This window comes from Lagopus muta, chromosome 1 (assembly GCF_023343835.1).
Source record: "Lagopus muta isolate bLagMut1 chromosome 1, bLagMut1 primary, whole genome shotgun sequence".
NCBI classification, from domain to species: domain Eukaryota; kingdom Metazoa; phylum Chordata; class Aves; order Galliformes; family Phasianidae; genus Lagopus; species Lagopus muta.
The window spans coordinates 81572471-81591230 of NC_064433.1; the positions used below are offsets into that span (position 1 = coordinate 81572471).

Below are 18760 nucleotides of genomic sequence, written 5' to 3' on the forward strand. Positions count from 1 at the left end.
GCATGCATTACAAAGGAGTTCTGCTACGGTTATAAAATAAAACCCTTCATCTTTCTCTTAAACTTTGAAGGGTTGTGGGAGATACTGGATGAGTTTGGGTGTCTTGGGACTTCCCTGCGTAGGTAGTAAGTTGAGAGGGTGCAGCCCAGTTGCTGGCAGAGTAGGTAGGTTGGGTGAGGATTTCATCTTTCCTATGCAGAGGAAAAAAGTGGGAAGCTATAGATGCAGAAAGCCACCCATCCTCTTGATATAAGTGCAGGAAGCTTTCATAAATTCTGCAAAGTATATTTGTGTGAGCCTCCTGACTGATCTTGGACAGTGCACTTCTCTGCAGCTTTTCAAGGAGTGATACCTAACGTTACTTTCCTACTGGCAGAGAGTTTTACACTGGCTCAAAAAGCCAGTTCTGGATTATTTGATTGATTTGGGTAGACTGAAACTTCCATGATTTCCCATAGGAGCCCAGCGTTCATGATTCAGTATTCTAGAGGCATTCAAGATATGAATCATTTTGATTTTAACTTCAAAATGATGACTGTAATTCATTGATCGCTGGAGACATGCTATCCATATGGGTTATGATGTTCGTGGCTCTAGGTTGGGGGGCCAGCCAACACCTATTCCACCTCCAGAGAATGTCTGGCGCTGCTCCAGCCCCGTGCCGTTGTTGTTCTTGCTGCAGCATTTATTCAAGCTCTCTCTGATTCGCATCTCTGGTTTAGATGCTGTCTCCCACTTGAACAGTTGCATATCCAGACTCTCACGTTGTTGGTTCAAACACAGAGCTGCTGAGGCTGAAGCCTCTGTTGATTTCTGTGAGACTTATAGTAGCTTGCCATTGCTGGAAAAGACTTAATGCCTCTACTGCATGAAAGTAAGTTCAGGCTCTTTTGAGAAATGGCAGGGGGCCGAGGTAAGCAGTTTTTTTAATTAATACAGAGTTTTTCTATGACTCATCAGCCCTACCTGCTTCATTTATTATTTCCAGCTATGAGATATTAGGAAAACGGGGTTATTTTTTTTAGTTATGCAATAAACATGGAAATTATGCAGAACTGTTGGAGGGATATGTTTTATGAAACACATATACTCCTTTGTTTAAGTTAGAGAGTTAATAGTGGAGAGGGGTGGCAGAGGGAGGAAGAAGAAAAGGTTTGTTTGTTTTATTGTTTTGGTGAAAAAGACAAAGCAGGAGCTTCTTGAGGGACTGTAAGATCATAGAGAACACATTACCTTAGAAAAGCTGAGCAATTTCCTGATGATTGTTACAAAAATCAGTATTGTTGTGCCTGCAGCCTCCTCTTAACTTAGGGACTTCTTACAGGGAACTTCTCTAATGTCTGTCAGTTGGGTATAAGGTATGTGTAATAGAAAAGGTACTACTTCAAAAGGAAGGATATTAGAAGTTAGAGCAGTCTTAACAGTCCATTGCCACTTCTTTGTAATTCCTAGAAGTCTTCCAAGTGCCATAAGCAGTGCTTTTAACTTCTGAGATATCCCTCCTTTCACCACACTATTTCCCAAAAGAAAAATGTTTGCAGAACCATCAAGAGCCATCAGTGCCAGGGAGTAGAGCAGCTTGGTAACTGGATGAAGGGGAATGGTAAGAAGTCTGTCACGCTTCTGATGTAAGCAGTGTGCTTTTCTTTTTCTTTTTCTTTTTTTTGCTTTTTTTTTGCTTTGAGCTTGGTTGCAGAGGCTACCAACAGTTAGTATACGGCATAAAACTGATTCCTGAGACGGCTGTGGATAGAGAGCAAACTAGGTGGCTCTAGTTAAGATTTCGTGCTACTCTTAAGTGTTTCAGTGCAAGGGAAATAAGATGTCTTCCTTACGCTGTCTCTAACAAACATTCAGACTATGTGACCATAGGTCAGAGAAAGTAAGAAGCCCTATGTCAAATATTCTCTTTTGGATACCGAAGATAAAAAGATTTTTGTTTCTTAAACTCATTTCTAGTACTGAGTGAAGTGCTAACTTAGAATAGCTCTAAACTTAAAATAAATTGTTTCCATTAAAAATTATAAAAAGATACAATAGCTTTTCAGTGATGTGAGTTGTTAGTGGGAGGCTTGACAAAAACAACTCTATTTTAAAAATCAAGACATTTGAGTGTTGTTTGTGCCAAAGAAAACATATCTTGCCTTGACAAGGAAAAAAGATCATTTATTACTACTCCACTTCTTCTTGTGGTCTTCACTTATTTCATTCAGATACTTCGCATTTATTCACATTTCTTATTTGAAAATCGTTGGAGTAATTCTTCATTAGTTGTTTGTTGTTTGATTTCAGGAAAAATTCCTGAAAACTTATTTCTGAAGGCTTTAGAACAGTTAGCATGATAGGATGTGCCATTGAAGAGTGGTGATGTGTCATGGGAGATGGAACGTGTATTTGACACAGCTGAAATCTTCGCAAACTCACTCAATGAGAGAGCAAGTTGCCTTTATACTGAGTGCTGTCAGCAGCAAGTTGCTGGTATCCCATCGTGGAACGGAGCTGTTAGATTGAGGTAATTAAAAACAGTACTGAGACTGTAATTGAATTCTATTCAGGAAGGTACACCTTACCTAGAAGCTTTTTTTTTAAACTACTACAGCATTGAGATCCTGCTGTTATTTTGTTTATCAGGCAGGATTTAAGGGATCAGTTGGTGCAAGTCTTCAGCTGTTCATCAGAATATGACAGCCTCCTACTCTGTAGGACAGAAGAGTTCTCTGACCGTACCGAAAACAAACACATTTAATTGTTCAGTGTGCGAGGGGCTAAAATCCAGAGCCAAATCCTACTGCTGTCCATGGGATTTTGTCCAGTGGCTCCCCAGGATCTTGCCCATAGTTTACATAGTGGTATTATGTGTTGTGCCAAGCCCATCTCCTCTTTTCTTCAGTCTCTCTAAAGGCTGAGTATAATGACTACAGACTGGTCAACAAGCAAGCATAGCAGCCATTGTCTAGCCATCCCTGCCTGACCCTCTCAATGAACTGCAGCTAAATGAAGACCCTTGGGGAAATCTGCTGGAGGCAACAACAGCTGTAAAAGGGGATGACTTTGAGTGGTACCTTGTCATTTAATGGGACTCCCTTTGCCTTGAGACTTACTTTTTGCCCCTGGAGCAAAGAGGTTCCCTCAGGAAGTGGAACTGGCTCCTTTTGCCTCTGTCAGGCAGAGTTTCTGTAAGGAAATACAAAGCAAATAGGGCTTGCTTCCTTTGAGCATCTGCAGAATGGCATAGCAGGTGGCAGTGAGAGTCTATGCAGGCCAGTTGTCCGGTCACATAGAGCAAAGTGCCTTTGCAGAGGAAGGAAACAGCACAGAAAGAACAAACTGGTTATTCAGGAAAGGAAGGCGAAAGCATTCACATGGTGCCAAGAAGATTTTCCCTACCATCACCAAAGCCTGTGAATACACAGGCAATTAAGACAGAGAAAAACAGAAGGTTCTTTTCTCTCCACTACTGCATATCCAGTGCCTGATGCATTCCTCCTCATTACCAAGGACTTAAACAGAACAAAGATCTGCTCACATCCTTTCCAGTAGGAGCAGATGTGATGGATGAGATCAGCCAAATGGTCAGCTAGGATCTACCCCTCAGCCCATGTTTACCTTCCTTGGACACTGACCTCGATGTTTAACACTGAAGTCAGCTCAGTTAGGTCAATGCTGCGGTCATTCATTCCTGTTGCATTACAGGCACAGGCAATCAGAAAACAACATTAATGCAGATCCATAGGGAGAGAATTGCATGCAGATCTTTTGTGCATGTGTGCCCAAATCATCCAGGCATAAAAGCCCTAGATGGCTTATACGTGCCCATAAGGTTGTTGTATAGGCAATCCATTTGTGAAGGCAGCTGCGAACATGTCTTCCAGTAATGGTGTTCACTGCTTGATAAAGTCTGGTTTAAAATTCCTTACTGGAGTAGCTGCAGCCATCTTTGTCCTAGCTGTCCAGGTCCTTAAAGGCATGTTCCCAAAAAGGAATTAAGGGAAATACACCTCTTCCCACCAATGGACTGTATATAGATCCAGTTCAACTATTGTTTTTTTTACCATGATAAGTTTAACCAGTGATGACCAAAAATGAAGGAATCCAGCTCAGACTAAGGCTGTGTTAAAGGTAGGCACAGTTCTCCCAGGAAAGGGCCTAGTAATGAATTGAAGTTTTGAGTCATATCTTCAGCATGACAACTGTAATTTGAGTTGGTAGCAGTATCACTTACAGATATAGCGACACTCAGCTAAGAATGCAATGCAGGAACAGCTCAAAAAGCAGCTTTAATTGAGGCAAACATACCTACCTCTGTGAGGAGGTCAGGTTGGCATTCAGAAATAATGCAAAATACATATGTAATGATGAGATAGGTAACGGGGCAGCCAAGCACGAAGTGACAGGTATTCATGTCACCACACATCTGTGATCTGTCTATGTCTTGCAAACCAAGTGTGGTTCTTGGTGCCCATCTCTAAAAGAAATGTGCAGAAATACAGGAGGTCCAAAATGGGATGCTCAGGTGGTGAGAGGCAGGGAGCAGCTTACAGGGAAAAGACAGTCACTACTGGCTGTTGTGGGATGGCCTAAGATGATCATGAAATAGGTTTGCAAAATCACCTTTCCAGTGGAGAAGTTAGTCATAGAGTGACTGTCATCTCTTACAGTGAGAACAATCATCATCTAAGGATATAATAAGGAAGCAGCTTTAGGTAATGCAAAAAGGAAGTGCGCACCGTGTAGCTATTGTAGGAAACCTGCTGCCACAGAATAGCTAAGGGATGAAAAATAAAGCTGATTTTGGCAAGTGACTGGATAAAGTCCTGGAAGAAGAGGTCTAGTACTGTGCAGAGGCTGATGTGAGTGCAGAACCTGCAAGAGGAGGGCCCAGAGCAGCAAATGGCAATGGGCTGGGCAAGCAGACTGAGTTCGGGCCGTTGGGCACTGACCTGTTTTCTTAACATTTTCTGCAGTGTCTGCTGCTGCTCTTGCAGGCAGGACACCAAGCCAGGTTAGAAAATCCAGGTAGGATGTATACAGGGGATTCAGAGAAATGACCTGGGTACTTTTGGCAGAGCTTGATGTTGGTTTTGAAGTGCCAAAAGCCTGGAAAATATATTGATGTTGAGAGATGCTTTCGTACAATGGAATGACTTGAGAAATGAGTCCTATCATTCTAGTACTGTTTCAAGGTAAAATAGTACAAGAACTTGTTTGAGATCTCTTTAGCAACAACAAAACAACAACAAAATAAAAGTACAAGAAGGGAAATGTAATTAATGCCAATCAAAATGGATTTATGGGAAATAAATCCTGTCAGAGTTAACTGATATCTTTTTTTTTTTTTTTTTTTTTTTTTTGAGATAGTAGTTGTTGATAAAGGTAATTAGTGTAGATGTGATTTGTTAAAGCATTGGGTGTTGTAGCTCGTAATATCTTGATAGAGAATCTGGAATAGTACCAAATAACTTGCTGTGTATTAATAGTTTAAAAACAGGTTAAATGGCAATCAAAATACAACTGCAAGCAGGGAGTCATTATCACATCATCTTGTGTCACGTTGCACAGACTGGCTCTCATCCCTATTTTATTTACTATTTTTTATCAATAGCAGGGAATAATATGTAAAAGCAACAGAAGGAACACTTGTTAGTGACACAAATGATAAAACTCTGCAGACAAGCCATGAAAAGGGACAAGATCAAAGATGGAAAGCAATAGCAGATTTCGTGTTAAACTTAGCTTAGGGAAACAGTGTATTTTAGTACGGTCAATTATGAAGCACAATGTAAAGACATAGGGAACAAAAGCATTAGCCATGCTTTTAACCTGAGGAGTCCACTCTGAGAAGTAGCAAATCTAAAAAATATGGTAGATAATTCTATAATTATTTATTATTGTACAGGAACCCTAGATCAAAACTATGCCAGAAGACACAGTGCAGGCTTAGAGGTGTGAACAGAGGTACCTCAGGTGAGAGCTCGGGAAGCAGTGCATCACTTCTGTGCTTGACAAGTGCTCAGTTAATGCAATGCTGCCTAATGTTTTGGTGTCCACAGTTCAAGAGAGATGCTGCTCAACTGAAGGAGCATGCAAATAGTGATAATGCGGGGGGTCGTGCTTCACAGTCTGAGCCTCCAGGAGAGCAGCCTCTTGAGTTTATCTGTGGGAAACCTAAGGGCTGCAGTTTGTAAATACCTACTTAGAGAACTAAACTTTAATAAGAGGGCACTTCAAGCCAGCAAACAACGTATAAAAAGAGCTAGTGGCTGGAACCAAAAGCCAGGCAATTTCACACTAGAAATGAGGCACAAGTTTTTTCAGCAGTGAAAGTAATTAAACATTGGAACAATTTACCATGGGAATGTGGTGGATTCTCTATCACTGGCAATTTTAAAATCAATACTAGCTTTTTCTTCACAACATATGTTCTATCCAAGCATGAATTAATTCAGGGCAGTCTTATGAGCTGTGTTATTCAGAAGATTGCAAGAGAAGTACGCTCTTCCTTCTGGCATTATAATCTCTATTTTTTAACTCTTGGGTGATCCCTTCCTTCTCCCCCCTCCCCTCCCTGCTTTTTATTTATTTATTTATGGGTCTCTTAACATTCTTACATGAATGATCACATATATTTTTCAGTGTTGTTTCTGATTTGAATACAAGAAAATGATTTTATTTTTCCCACTTGGACAGGCTTGTGTTTTCCATCTCCAAGTTTTCAATATGAGTTTATCATCATTAATTTTAGTTTTGCCCATGGTTTGCCTTATAATTCCCCTTTTTTTTTTTTTTTCATGCTGCAGTGGTAGTTGCAATTCTTCTAAGGGATCAGTTATGGCTTCATTGGTACTCCTAAGTAATGCAGTCACAACAGTGTCATCAGGTCCTGCAGCCAGCTGGCACCACATCACTCATCCCCTATCTTGGTGCATTCTCTTAACTGTCAGAGCAGTCAGGCCATGCACAAATGGCCTGTGGGGAACAATTCCTCCTTTTCAATAACTTCCACACCATGATAGCTGGCATAGGTACCAGTGACCACAATAATAGTTCAACAGCGTAGACTTGTGCCTTTGCCATTTTAGTTATGGAGTATAGATGAAAAGCCCTGCGTGTCTGTTTTTTTTTTATTGTTAGAGCTTGTTACAAAAAAACCTTCAAAAGTATCTTGTAAGAGGTTGAAGCCTTTCATGGCAAACCGTACATTTTGATGAAAATTTTGACAAGTGTATGTCCAAATAGTGGATTCAGCTTTCTAAATTCCTTTTAGTAAGGCTGATGCATTTCTTCAGAGTAGCGTAAAAATACTTTGATTAAAATGTTTTGATAGATTCTCATTTGACTTTTCTACTAAATATTATATATTGTATTTTGTGTTTCATGTCGCAGTGCTTTGATGTTATCCAAACGCACCATGCCAATATCATCAAAATGAAACAATCCATCATCATTCTGATAGAATATTTCATTTAACTCTAATCTTGATTTTATAGAGCTATTGTTCTGCAGGATCTTCCAAAATTTTAGCTTTCAGCTTGACTTGAAATGAAAACAAATGATGAATTTCCAGAACTTCCCCAAGAGAAGCAGCAGCTTTTCTTTTCTTTTTTTAAGGGAGGAGAGAACAGGCTAAATCTAAGCATACACTATGCATTGCAGTAACTTCTATAGCTATGATTTTAAGTGTCAATGTGACCTCTTGAAATACGTTTGTTGCACATGTCCACAGTTAAGGATGGGTATCAACTGTGGACTGAGTATAAAATTAACTGCAGACAACTGTGTTAGCCAGGCACCTCAGCTCTCATGCCTTAGTCATTCTTTACTGCCTACATAGTCAAGTCAGACAGCCACATTTAGTCAGCAAGATGGCTCTTGAAACAGGTATAGACCAACGTCTTGATTCAGCTGCCCAAATTTTAGCTATATGGAGCTGTTTTAGTTGCCTTAAAGTGTGAAGACTTCTGCAGATGATTTAGATGGCAATGTCATGGGATGTTTTGAAAGACTTGCACACTACTCTGTGGAGGTGATTCCCTTGTGTGTTATTAAGAGTACAAATGTAAAATGTAAAAGCATTATCATAAAAATTTAAGTAGCTTTTGGATCCTTCAGCTGTTTCAGCTCCATCTCATCTGCTTTCACAGAAAATGAAGCATTCCTTGATGATAAACAAGAATAAGGTGAAATAAGAGAATTATTCATTTTCTTGTTACACCACTATCTTTTATTTTCAGTGCTATATTTCAAACGCACTACTTTAGGACAATCACAAGTCTTCTGAGCTGCTACTCAGCTTAGGGACAGCTCTCCTGGACTTGTAGTTTGGAGGAAGGGAACGTTAGACCATTGAATGATGGTCCAGGTCTCTGCTGGGGTCGATAAATTCCCTGAAGAGCACCACCTGAAAGGTTTGAGACCTGAATTTGGATGCTTGAATGAGGAAGGGAAACAGTAAAGAGAATTCCAACTTGTTTTGTTTTTTGTTTGTTTGCTTTGTTTTGTTATCGAATACTAAGGTATCAACAAAGCTAAAACAATTCATTTCTTCATTCTTGCTGTCAGCCCTACTTGAATTATTGTAGCAAGACCTTCAACTACCACAGGGCTTTCAAGTAAATCTCTTTTTAAACATGTATCTAAGTGTTCAAGGAAGCTAACCAGCCCCTGGAAGAATTCTGAACTCAAAAAAGGACAAATGCTAGCAATTCTGTACCTACCTCTATGACCCCTCTGCATGCGCTGTTAGTGGACTCTAACCTGATACTGAGTCACTGTCATGGAATAGCCCACATTCAGGCTCCTAAAATACTTCATTGTCCAGAACAGATCGGCAGAATCCAAATAACCCATTGGGAAAGAGGCATGACTGCTAACTGTTTGGCATACTGTTTGTTGTCCTAGGTCTAAACTGTCTTGGTAACCAGTCTAGTAGCTCAGTTAGTGTTGGTGGCTCCAGTGGTGAGAAACACTTCCAGGCACTGTTTCATTTACTAGTAGGAGAACTGCCGAGGAAGCCAGCTCAGAACTTTGTTATTGCTATTGATCTGACACTGAAGGGTATTTCAGTGATGAGCAGCAACATAAAATGAATAGATGGGAAGGTATAGAAATAGGTCATGTTTTCATCTGGATTCAATTTCTGATTCTCCAGTGCTTTGTGGTGGTGTTTGTATTCTCTCGGTTGGTTGAACTGGCATCAGGACAGACTGCTGTTTTCTGTAGATCTATTGGCAGGGGAGATCAGCCCAGTTCTGTTCTGCAGCTGTTCTTGCTGAAGCTCATTGCATGTGTGCCATTTGTTTGCAAAACTTGGTATGAGGGGTTCTGTGTTGGAGTTGTGTTCTCATTAGCCCATTCAGCTGTCAAAGATGGGCTCTAGCCTTAGCTTCCATATAGTTGGCCAAGAAGGATTGCCCTATCAACTAGTTTTGGAGGATTTTCTTTGTGGAGTTTTATCTACCTAGAGGATTCTTTATGGCACACAGCAAAGTTGGGTTTTTTTCATAGTAATTCTTTCATTTTTAGACTGAAACTCAGTCATTCATTAATTATGAGGCTTCTCCATATATAATTTAAAAGATATTCAATAACTATTCTCCATAATAAAATTTTACTTTGTTTTGGTAGTTTGAGGTTCATTTTCTCTAAGTTTGATCTACAGCTTCCAGGCAGTGGGTTGTGGAGATCATCCTATGCTGCTTAATACAAACATCGTTGAGTGTTAGCACCTGTTCCAGAGTTGATTGGCTGGAACTCAGGATTTGAAGAACGTCCAAGGAGGCTAGCAGGTCACAGGTGTCCTGTGTCCATGATGCAGAATGCTCCTCCAAGCCTACGAGTGTTCTAGTCTCCATGCATGTCTGCATAGGTTATATTTTCAGTCTTCATTTTTGAGTTACTGTATGAATGTAATGAGAGGCTATGTTTTTCTATAAATTTAATTCTGAGTGCCAGCCAGAGTCAAAAGCTGTTATTTAAGCTTATGCCTCAGAAAAATACCTTTGCAGCTTTTGTCTGATACATGCTTGTTAATGAGCATCTGCACGGTAATGTGGTTAGCACTTAGTTTTCTAGGGAAGAATCCCATTTGAATTCTCAGGATGATGTTATTGTTGGCCAGATACCATAATGCTTCTTTCTTGAGGATGCCACTGACTAGATTGCTTAAAAATATCTCCGTGGTGTGCAGGGATTAAGTGGATCTTGGCTTTTGTGTATCTGTGGTAGTTAGTTAACCTGACTGCACGTGGTCCTGAAGGGCGTCTAGTGGGCGCACGTGCCCCACTCGCAGTGTTCAGCTTGCACCAAACTTTAGAGAAACATATGAGAAAGGGAAGGTTTTGTGATACGGAAAGCTAGAGTGCCAGAGCCACAGCAAGCACACAGAAGGTGGGGGGGAGTGATGTATTTAAACATTTAGCCAGAGTTGTGAGGAGGAAATTGCAGACAGGGTAGAGCGGAACGCTTGTTAATTGTCGATTTTCTGGGCATTCTACCATAGAGGCACTCGCTCCTGTCTTGTTACTTGCTGAAGAGGTAGAGGGGTTGAAAAGGGAAAGCCATTTATTTTTCTGTGTGTGTTTTTAATTGTCCCTCCTGAGACGGGCTTTTGCACAGTTGCATGTTCAATCTGTTGCTCACAGTTTGTTTTCTGACAGTTGAGGCTCTACTATCAGAATGCACCAGCTATAGTGGGGTGAGACAAAGGGTGGCATTGCGGTCCCATGGTGGACAGGCTTTGTCAGTCATATTTTGGGTACATGTAGAGTTGTTCTTATCTTTCAAACCTAGACAAGGAGACTTGTTCCTCCAGTATCAACTTGAAGTGTGACTTCCATCCTGGTGGGTCTCCATGGTTAGATGCCCTACTCATTTGCCCTGAACAGCTGTTGTATGCTTTTCCTTGCAAAGATAATACTGATCAAAAATATGCTTTGTAGTTAAGGAACTGACATTCTCTCATGTTACTGATAAGAAAAGTGATAAAGCAAGCTGTACTGTCTGTTGCTGTTGTCATATCACCACTTGGTGATGGAGGGCAATTGGGTCTCCACGGTCCATTTAGTTTTTGGTTTTTCCTGATGGTTTTGCTTCTGCTTCCAGACTTCTTCCCAGTTCTGTTACCAGCATGGCTGGTCAGCACAGTATGCTGAGGAGTTCTGATTCACCCCAAGAACAAAGCATAGAGATTACTTAAATGGACACATCGGCTTTAATAGCAACAATGACCACACAATATGGAGATACCCAATTTCTGTTTCATTGCCTTGTTTTCAGTTTGGTTGTGGCAGCAGGAACTCACTGGGAATTAAATCACCCCGCTCCTCCACCGTGCTTTGTAGGCTTTGCCGAGCTTTGTGATGTGGTGAGACTTCTATTAGTACCAAAACACATCAATTGGACTTGCCAGCAGTGCCCTGCTGTGTGTAGATGGCAGCTGGCCAGATGTGTTGTTGTACTCTGCTCTGAGCAGAGCTCAGGGAGGCTGCCCTGAGGGGTGGCAGCTGTTCTCATTAGCGGTTCCTGCAATGCTCTACATAAACCTGAAACATGGATAGCAGTAGTAGGGAAGTGAGAATGCATGAAAGAGAAGAATAGATTAAATTTCTTACCTTCTACAGGAAGAGAAATAGAGGGAGAATGTCAGATACCTCTAGGGAGCTCCTGCTGGTTTTTGTGGGTTTTTTTCTCCAGAAAGCGTAGCAAGGGCCATTTCATTTCTTAGTCCTTGGGAGAAAGCTTGGTCAAAGAGATCACAGGTTTAATAGCTCAGATTAAATTCAGTAGTAAACAGGGAGAAATGGGTTCTCACTATCTATGGGCTCAATATAGACTTTTTGGGATAAACAAGCAGAATATATTCTATAAGTTTTCCATACATTTCCACTGTTTCTGTTATTAATACTCTTTTTCCATGCTTCTCTCCTCAACATTCCCTCTCCCTGTACAGAGATCCAATTCACTGAGTCCAAGTGATTATTAGGATGTTAGTCATCATTGGTCTGGAGTTCAATGAGCAGGCATCATGTAACATACAACAAACTACAACTACCAAGACTCTGTGTCTGTTTGTGCCTTGAATCCAAACTTGAAGCAGCCATCACCTCAGAGTAGTCTGGAAATGACTTCCATAAGGTCTTTGCATTCAGTTCTGCTGAGACATGTGGATATGGACTTGGTTATACTGTCTCCCTTCATGATGTGGCTGTGGAGCTCTTGATGTTTCTAAATAATATCAGGATTGTTGAGTAGACAATAGTATGTATATTAGATTCCCTTGATCTACTGGACTCTCAGACATAGAGTGTAAAGCAATACAGGAGCACTGTAAATGCACTTCAGTTGAGTAGATGATACATGCTTCTTTGAAGTTGCCTTGTCAGTAATTGTCATGATAGGAGTGCATGTCTGAAGTATGTTTATGTTTTCAGGAGTTTGTCAAAACAGAGTTTCATCCCACTGGAAGTGTTGAGACTTAGAAATGTGTGTTATTTTTCCCCAAAAGCAGATGGGAAAAAAAGATGAAATTTCTCTCTTTTTTTTTTTTTTTTTTTTTAATGAAAGAAATATTTAGGCATATGGAAAGCTTTTCTTTTGACATCATAGAGATTTAATTTCAGAGATTCTGAAACATTGCATTTCTTCTTTATCATCTCAACTGCTAAATGACTCAAAATATTTCAGCTTTTAAAATGGAACACAAACTGGTACATACTCTTACCTGACTAAAATTAAACATGTAAGTGCTTCCTAGTAAAAATGTCAATGAAATGGATTCAAATTTCTATCAAAGTATTTTTATTCTCACATGAGTGTTTTGTTTTGTTTTTATACCAAAGTTCTATTGAGGAAATTCTCACAAAAATCTTTATAATTTGTTTGGCACTGGAAAAGATCCAAACATATCTTTATAATAATAAAAATATTATATATATATGTATGTATGCATATTCCAACAGAATGCATTTACTCCCCTTCCAAAAGTGCTTCCTTGACAGACTGTGTTGACAGTACCAGATATTACAGCTTTGGAATCAAAGTGGGGAACTGGCTGAGAGGTACTTGTCATGAATTGCAAATAGCAAGCATTTAGCCTAAAACAAACAAACAAACAGAAAAACCCACAATTGCTAGGAAGGTGGTAGAGAAGCCCACTTAAACCATGCTGTCTGGGATGAGAAGATATTCGTGATTTTGCCTTTATCCCATTTTCCCTGCTAAAAGACCCACATGCACACACATTTTCTTGGTCTCATTTGAAAATCTTAGGGATGTTCAGATATATTGTATGTACTCCCTCTGGCTAATTAATACACTGCAAGATATCATTGCACTCCAGAAGCGGTTCATTGCTCAGACAGTAAGAATATTACTTATCTGACCAACTGCAAGGAAGCAGTACCATTTGAATTTGGAATATAATGCACGTGTTGAAGCCATTTATGAAAAAAATGCAAACAATTTAACAAATGCAATTGGGAAACAAAAACAAACAAAATCGAATTCAAAGCAATGGCCCTCTGGTCATGGACAGAAGCTGAATATGTTGGCTGTCTTATCTGGCATGAGTTACTTGATCAGCTGTACATACAGACATTGTCCACCAGGATTTGGATTGGGAGCCAGGAGCTTGTTGCTAGGCCTTCAGCTGGTAACAGCCTTCTATCATTAAATACTTCCCTGATAGAAATAGCTCACATTTAGAGAGCTTTTATGGAATCTTGCTTACTATTTAATAGAGAATTTGAGTCTTTCTATGAGAATCTTTTTTTCAGTTCTATATTGAAAAGACGTTGTGTGGACTGCTTATTAAGCTTCTCAAGAGCCCTGTTAAGGCGTTCTCCATCATAATCTATAGGGCTGTTCTGCAGGGCCATCTTGTAACCTGCCTTCTGGTACTGGTTCCTCTTCTTTTTCCTCTTAAGCCAGACAAGTCAGTCAGTGTTCCTGCTAGGTCAGATACACGGCTACTGCTCATCAGCTGAGCTCCCAAGATCTCCATGAGGTATCAATGAAGCTCTGTCTGTTTATGAGGGCCCAGGATCTGTCCCTATGAATATCTCTGTGTTTTCTCTCTCATGCCTTCAACTAGCATTGAAGCTAATTTTTAAATAGAAAAACAGCGTTTTTCTGTTTGAACAGTGACAACTGGACTTCAACATTTTTCTACCCTTGCCAATCATAAGTAGCATCACAGGTGTCTTGAATTTTGCAGCAGCCTCTAGTACTGGAAGAGAACACTTTGTTTTTCTGCGAAGTGTTTGGCAGAGCGTGACCAAAGAGGGGAGCCAGAACGTCAGCAAAGTAAGAGAACTAACAGCAGTCAGGCAACAGGATGTAATTAAGGATTTCTGGATGCTTGCGTGGGCCTGTCACTGGTGTGTATTACTGTCTTTCAGAACACATCTACTAGTTAATTAAAGCTAAATGCAGATCACCTTCTCTGCTTTCTTTCCTGTTCTGTTTTTTTCCTGGTGGTTTTTTGTTGTTGTTGTTGTTGTTGTTGTTTGTTTTTTAGTGGTGGTGGTGGGTTTTTTTTCTCCCTTGAGCTGAAGGTCTTGGATCACTCCACTGATTAGAAGCAGTGATTCGAACTGACTGCAGAGTCCTTAGCTAGATGCATAACTGTCTATGGAACAGGAAGCAGAAGCAGTATGAGAGAAATTTCAATTTATTTAGCTTCCTGTAATCCATGTTATTATGGCTCTCAGCGCCTCCCCTTTTTATGACTCAACTATATTAAAGAACATGAGTTGCACTTGCATAGCAACTGGGAACAAGTCTTCTAATAAGCTGCTCTTTGTGTTTATCCTTCCTAGGAATCAGGTGGCCTCAGCACGTGAGGGAGCATCCCATGGGGCCTCTGGGGGGCTCTGGGATGGGAAGCAAAAACGTAGTCACTGTGCACAAACTCCTTGGAAGTAGGGAGGTCTCTGGAGCATGGTGTAGTGGAAAACAAGAAGCAGGGTTGGTCAGCAGCAAGGTGCCACATGCCAGAGTATAAAAATGAGGCAGGGGTGATCTATCATCTGTAAATGGCATGCCTTGATATTAAGAAAACCTAGTCGTGTCTTTTCCTTTCCACTAAGCAGTTCTCTATGACCCCGCCTGCCTGGCTCAGCAGTTAATGTATTGTGCATGGGAAATACTTGTATCTATTAAGTATTGAATATTTTACACTCTTGTTGCAGGAACATTTTTCTCAGGATTTTTGAATGTAGTTAAATGTCATGTCAACGTAGTGGGAAATCAGGGTACCAGTTAGAACCAGGAAAAGACCCCATTTATTCCCACGGCACTTCTGCTGACATTAAAATATTTATAATCTGTCTCTGCTTGGACAGTATTTCCAAAAACGGGCACGTTTCCTAAGAGTTGGCCAATAACTATTTTAAGAACCTCTTAAAAACTGTAAAAGCATTTTTATGTAGTACGTGCTTATAAAAGTATGTGGCTACAAGCAGCATCCACAGGACATATTTGCAGTAGCAGACTGTCTGTTTCCACTCATCTTCAAACTGCAGAAGCCAGAGTCTGGCATTCTGGCCCTGATCATCCCATGTGTGAGACACTAATTCCCTGTGCTCAAGAGAATGAGTAAAAGCCATCCCATCCTATTTTCACTAGTGACACTGACTAGATGGTTAATGCTGTGATTTGGGAAACATTGACAAGGATGTTGCCACAACCCATGTGCGAGCCACTCAATGTCCCCTTTTTCTTGCAGATGGAGAAAAAACTTTCTGACTTGACAGCATAAAAGAAGGGTGGTTTTTTTCTTTTTCTTTTTTTTTTTTTTTCTTTTTTTCTTTCCGGGGGGAAAAATTATATAGAATTATGTCACATCAAGAAAAACACAATGATTAAAATAACTTGCTATGAATATTCATTCTCAGCTTGGCAGATGGATGAAGTGGGCTGAGCATTTGCAGAATATTGCTAACTGAGCTCTCTTCCAGAGAATAACATTTCAAAAGAATTTCCGATTAGGTCTGTTGGCCAAAACTATAAAGGATTTTTCTCTTCCTTCTTTTCTTTCTTTGGCATTCTGAGCTTCCACCTTCCTGCCGAAATGATTTTCTCTCTAATCAACAGTTTTGGATACTTCTGAAGCCTCACACTGAGGCCTTCCAGATGGGTTCACTGCAGTGGGAAAGAGAAATAGTCGTTATCATTATTATTATGATTATGATTATCGTTCTTAACTCTTACATTTACATAAACATGCTTGTCCCAAAGGATCTCAAACTGGTTTGCAAACAAGGGTCATTTCCACCCACCAAACAGTTGCTTCTGAAGGAGTGAATATTTTGTTGAACTACCTTTGTGATAAGGAAAAAATAGACTCTACACGTTTGGGAGGTTAAAAAAAAAATAATAATAATTAATGAGAGCAAAATGACCCAAACTGGAACTCAGCTGTGTTTGCATGTCGGATATCGTGAAAGACTGCATGGGCACAGCAGCAAGCAGTAGCAGAGTTGCAGAGGTAGCAGAGTTGTACCTCCTTGGAGTGTTGCAGTGCCCCCTAGCAGCAGCTTTCAATATTAGTCCGTGTAGGCTTTAAAGGACTCTTTTATCTAAACACCGATGCTGTCTCAAGTTCGGTTTTCAACAAACCAAGTGAAGAAATGCATGGGGCTTTTAGTAGGTTTTGTTGTTTTCTGTGTAGATGTGGCACTGTACCATGCTTCTGAGCAGAGCACGCCACTAGCTCTTTTGAGAAAGCTAGGATTCAGGTGTTGCTATATCGTGCCATTTTGCCTAGTCGTGTGGGACTGCAGAAAGATGTTCCTATGTTAACTTTCCAGAGCTGTCAGTGCAAGTAGGAAGCACGTGTTAGAGAAACCTGGAGGCTTTTACTGCTTTGGACAGATAGAAGATGTGGAGAAAATATGACCATTCAGGAAAAGAGCAGAGAAATGCAGGTTTATAAGGAAAAGAGGAATGTAGCAAACAAGAGTCTGCTTCAAAGTGATTTGTTATCATCCCAGCAATAGTTCTTGTTTCAACTGAGCATGATCTCTCCTGAGAAGAGGAGGAATCTAATCACGATGATTGATAATTCCTTCAGAGGTTCCCCAGTAGGTATCATTTCGGACACGGAAAACTGCTCTCTTCTAAGAAAGCACACAGGGGCAAAGCACGTAGCGTACTGCTCTGAGGGTCTCCCATCTCACTTCAAGTTCAGCCCTTGAACCAGGATGTTTCATTGCTTTGGAGAGCAGAAACAATTGTTTGAGGGCCATCCCAGGAAGGCCCCTGGCAGGTTGATGTGTGAAAGCCGGTGCTCCGGTTTAATAAACTCGGTACCACTTGTACACCTCTCTGGCAAATGGATAGTGACACAGAGTCACCAAGCTTTGCCGGCAGTGTTGCCTGAGGCTTTAATTGCTTTCCACATAAAGTTATTTATCTCCACATCAAGAGGGTTGAGACCACATTTAGGGAGTAATTACAAAGCTGCCAGAGGGACTGGTGTTTGCCATGCCAGCCAGGCTGTGATTTATTGGTTCTGCTTGTGCTTAGAAAGTGAGCTTTCCCCCTCACCTCTTCCCTTCATCCTCTGCGTTGTGGCCAAAGGCATCTGTATCCCGCAGTTCCTTCCTATGCTATCTGTATGGAATATAATGGGTGGCTCTAAAGAATCAAATACTGTGAGCTTAGTCCTGAACACTACTCTTATTGCTTTGCTCCTGAGGTACTTTTCTCCTTTCTCTTTTATTTCTTTTTATATAAAAGAAATTGTTATTAGAATTTTCAGTGGGATTTAATGACGGTATTTGGGGAGGCTTTGCATGAGCTCTTGATTTTTTCTGTACCCTTTATAGAGCAAATGCTTTCTTAGAGCGTTTGAAATGCCTCTGCCTTATCAGTAGGGTCTGTACGGTTTTGGTAGTTGTTTACTTGTGAAATATGAGAAAATGCAGTGTGTTCAGACTGTAGTCTTAGCTAACTGATCTGTAGATCTCTGTACTGTCCCTCCCTTGGGCTTCAAATACCCACCGAGGCCCAAGTGCCTGTTGCTCTTGGTCTGCATCCACCCTCACTAATCTGTTCCTTCATTTGTTCGTTCCTTTTTGATTTGGTTTTCCATAGCAACAATTTTCTGGTAAAACTCTGTTCAACCTGAGTAGTGGTATAGTCACACACTGTTGGATACTGAACCTTAATGCATCTCTTCTGCTAACCCAATGGAATTTTATGATCTCTAGCGTGTTTATGTCAGTGGACTGGAAACCTTGCCCCAGCAGAAGTGTGATTTCACCAAAGATCATAAACTGCAAGGATGAAAGGGATCTGCTTGACTACAAAGAATACTTACCATAAAAAAGGAAAAAGTGAAAGAAACTCAGCAATTGCCTAAGTAGCATGCTCTAACGCTTTGCTATCCTTAAAACTGATTTTTTTTCCTAATTTACAAATCAAATCTACCATTTTGTATGCTAAGCTGATTTCTTTTTTTTTTTTTTTTTTTTTTTTCCCCCCTGACTGCTGCAGACACAGAGCAGCCTCCTAAAAATAAGATTTCATGTATTCAAAGACTGTTAGTCCTGTAGTCCTCTCTTTTATAGATAAAACAGAAATACTTATGCCAGCCTTTCTTCACGGGTCAGGCTTTCTAAATCTCTTCATTTTTTCTTCCACTCTGGATTTATTCCAGGTGATCTGCCTCCTTCCTGAAGTCTGGTGCTCAAAACTGGACAACAGCTCTCTCCAGATGATGTTTCTCCATAATTGTATTCACCTTTCTCATTACACC

At 40.5% G+C, this 18760-nt stretch overlaps 1 protein-coding gene across 1 annotated transcript in view; it reads left to right on the top strand.

Moving 5' to 3' along the window:
* Positions 1 to 18760, top strand: part of LOC125689536 (limbic system associated membrane protein) — a 957706-nt gene that overhangs the window by 355656 nt on the left and 583290 nt on the right. The window lies entirely within an intron of this gene.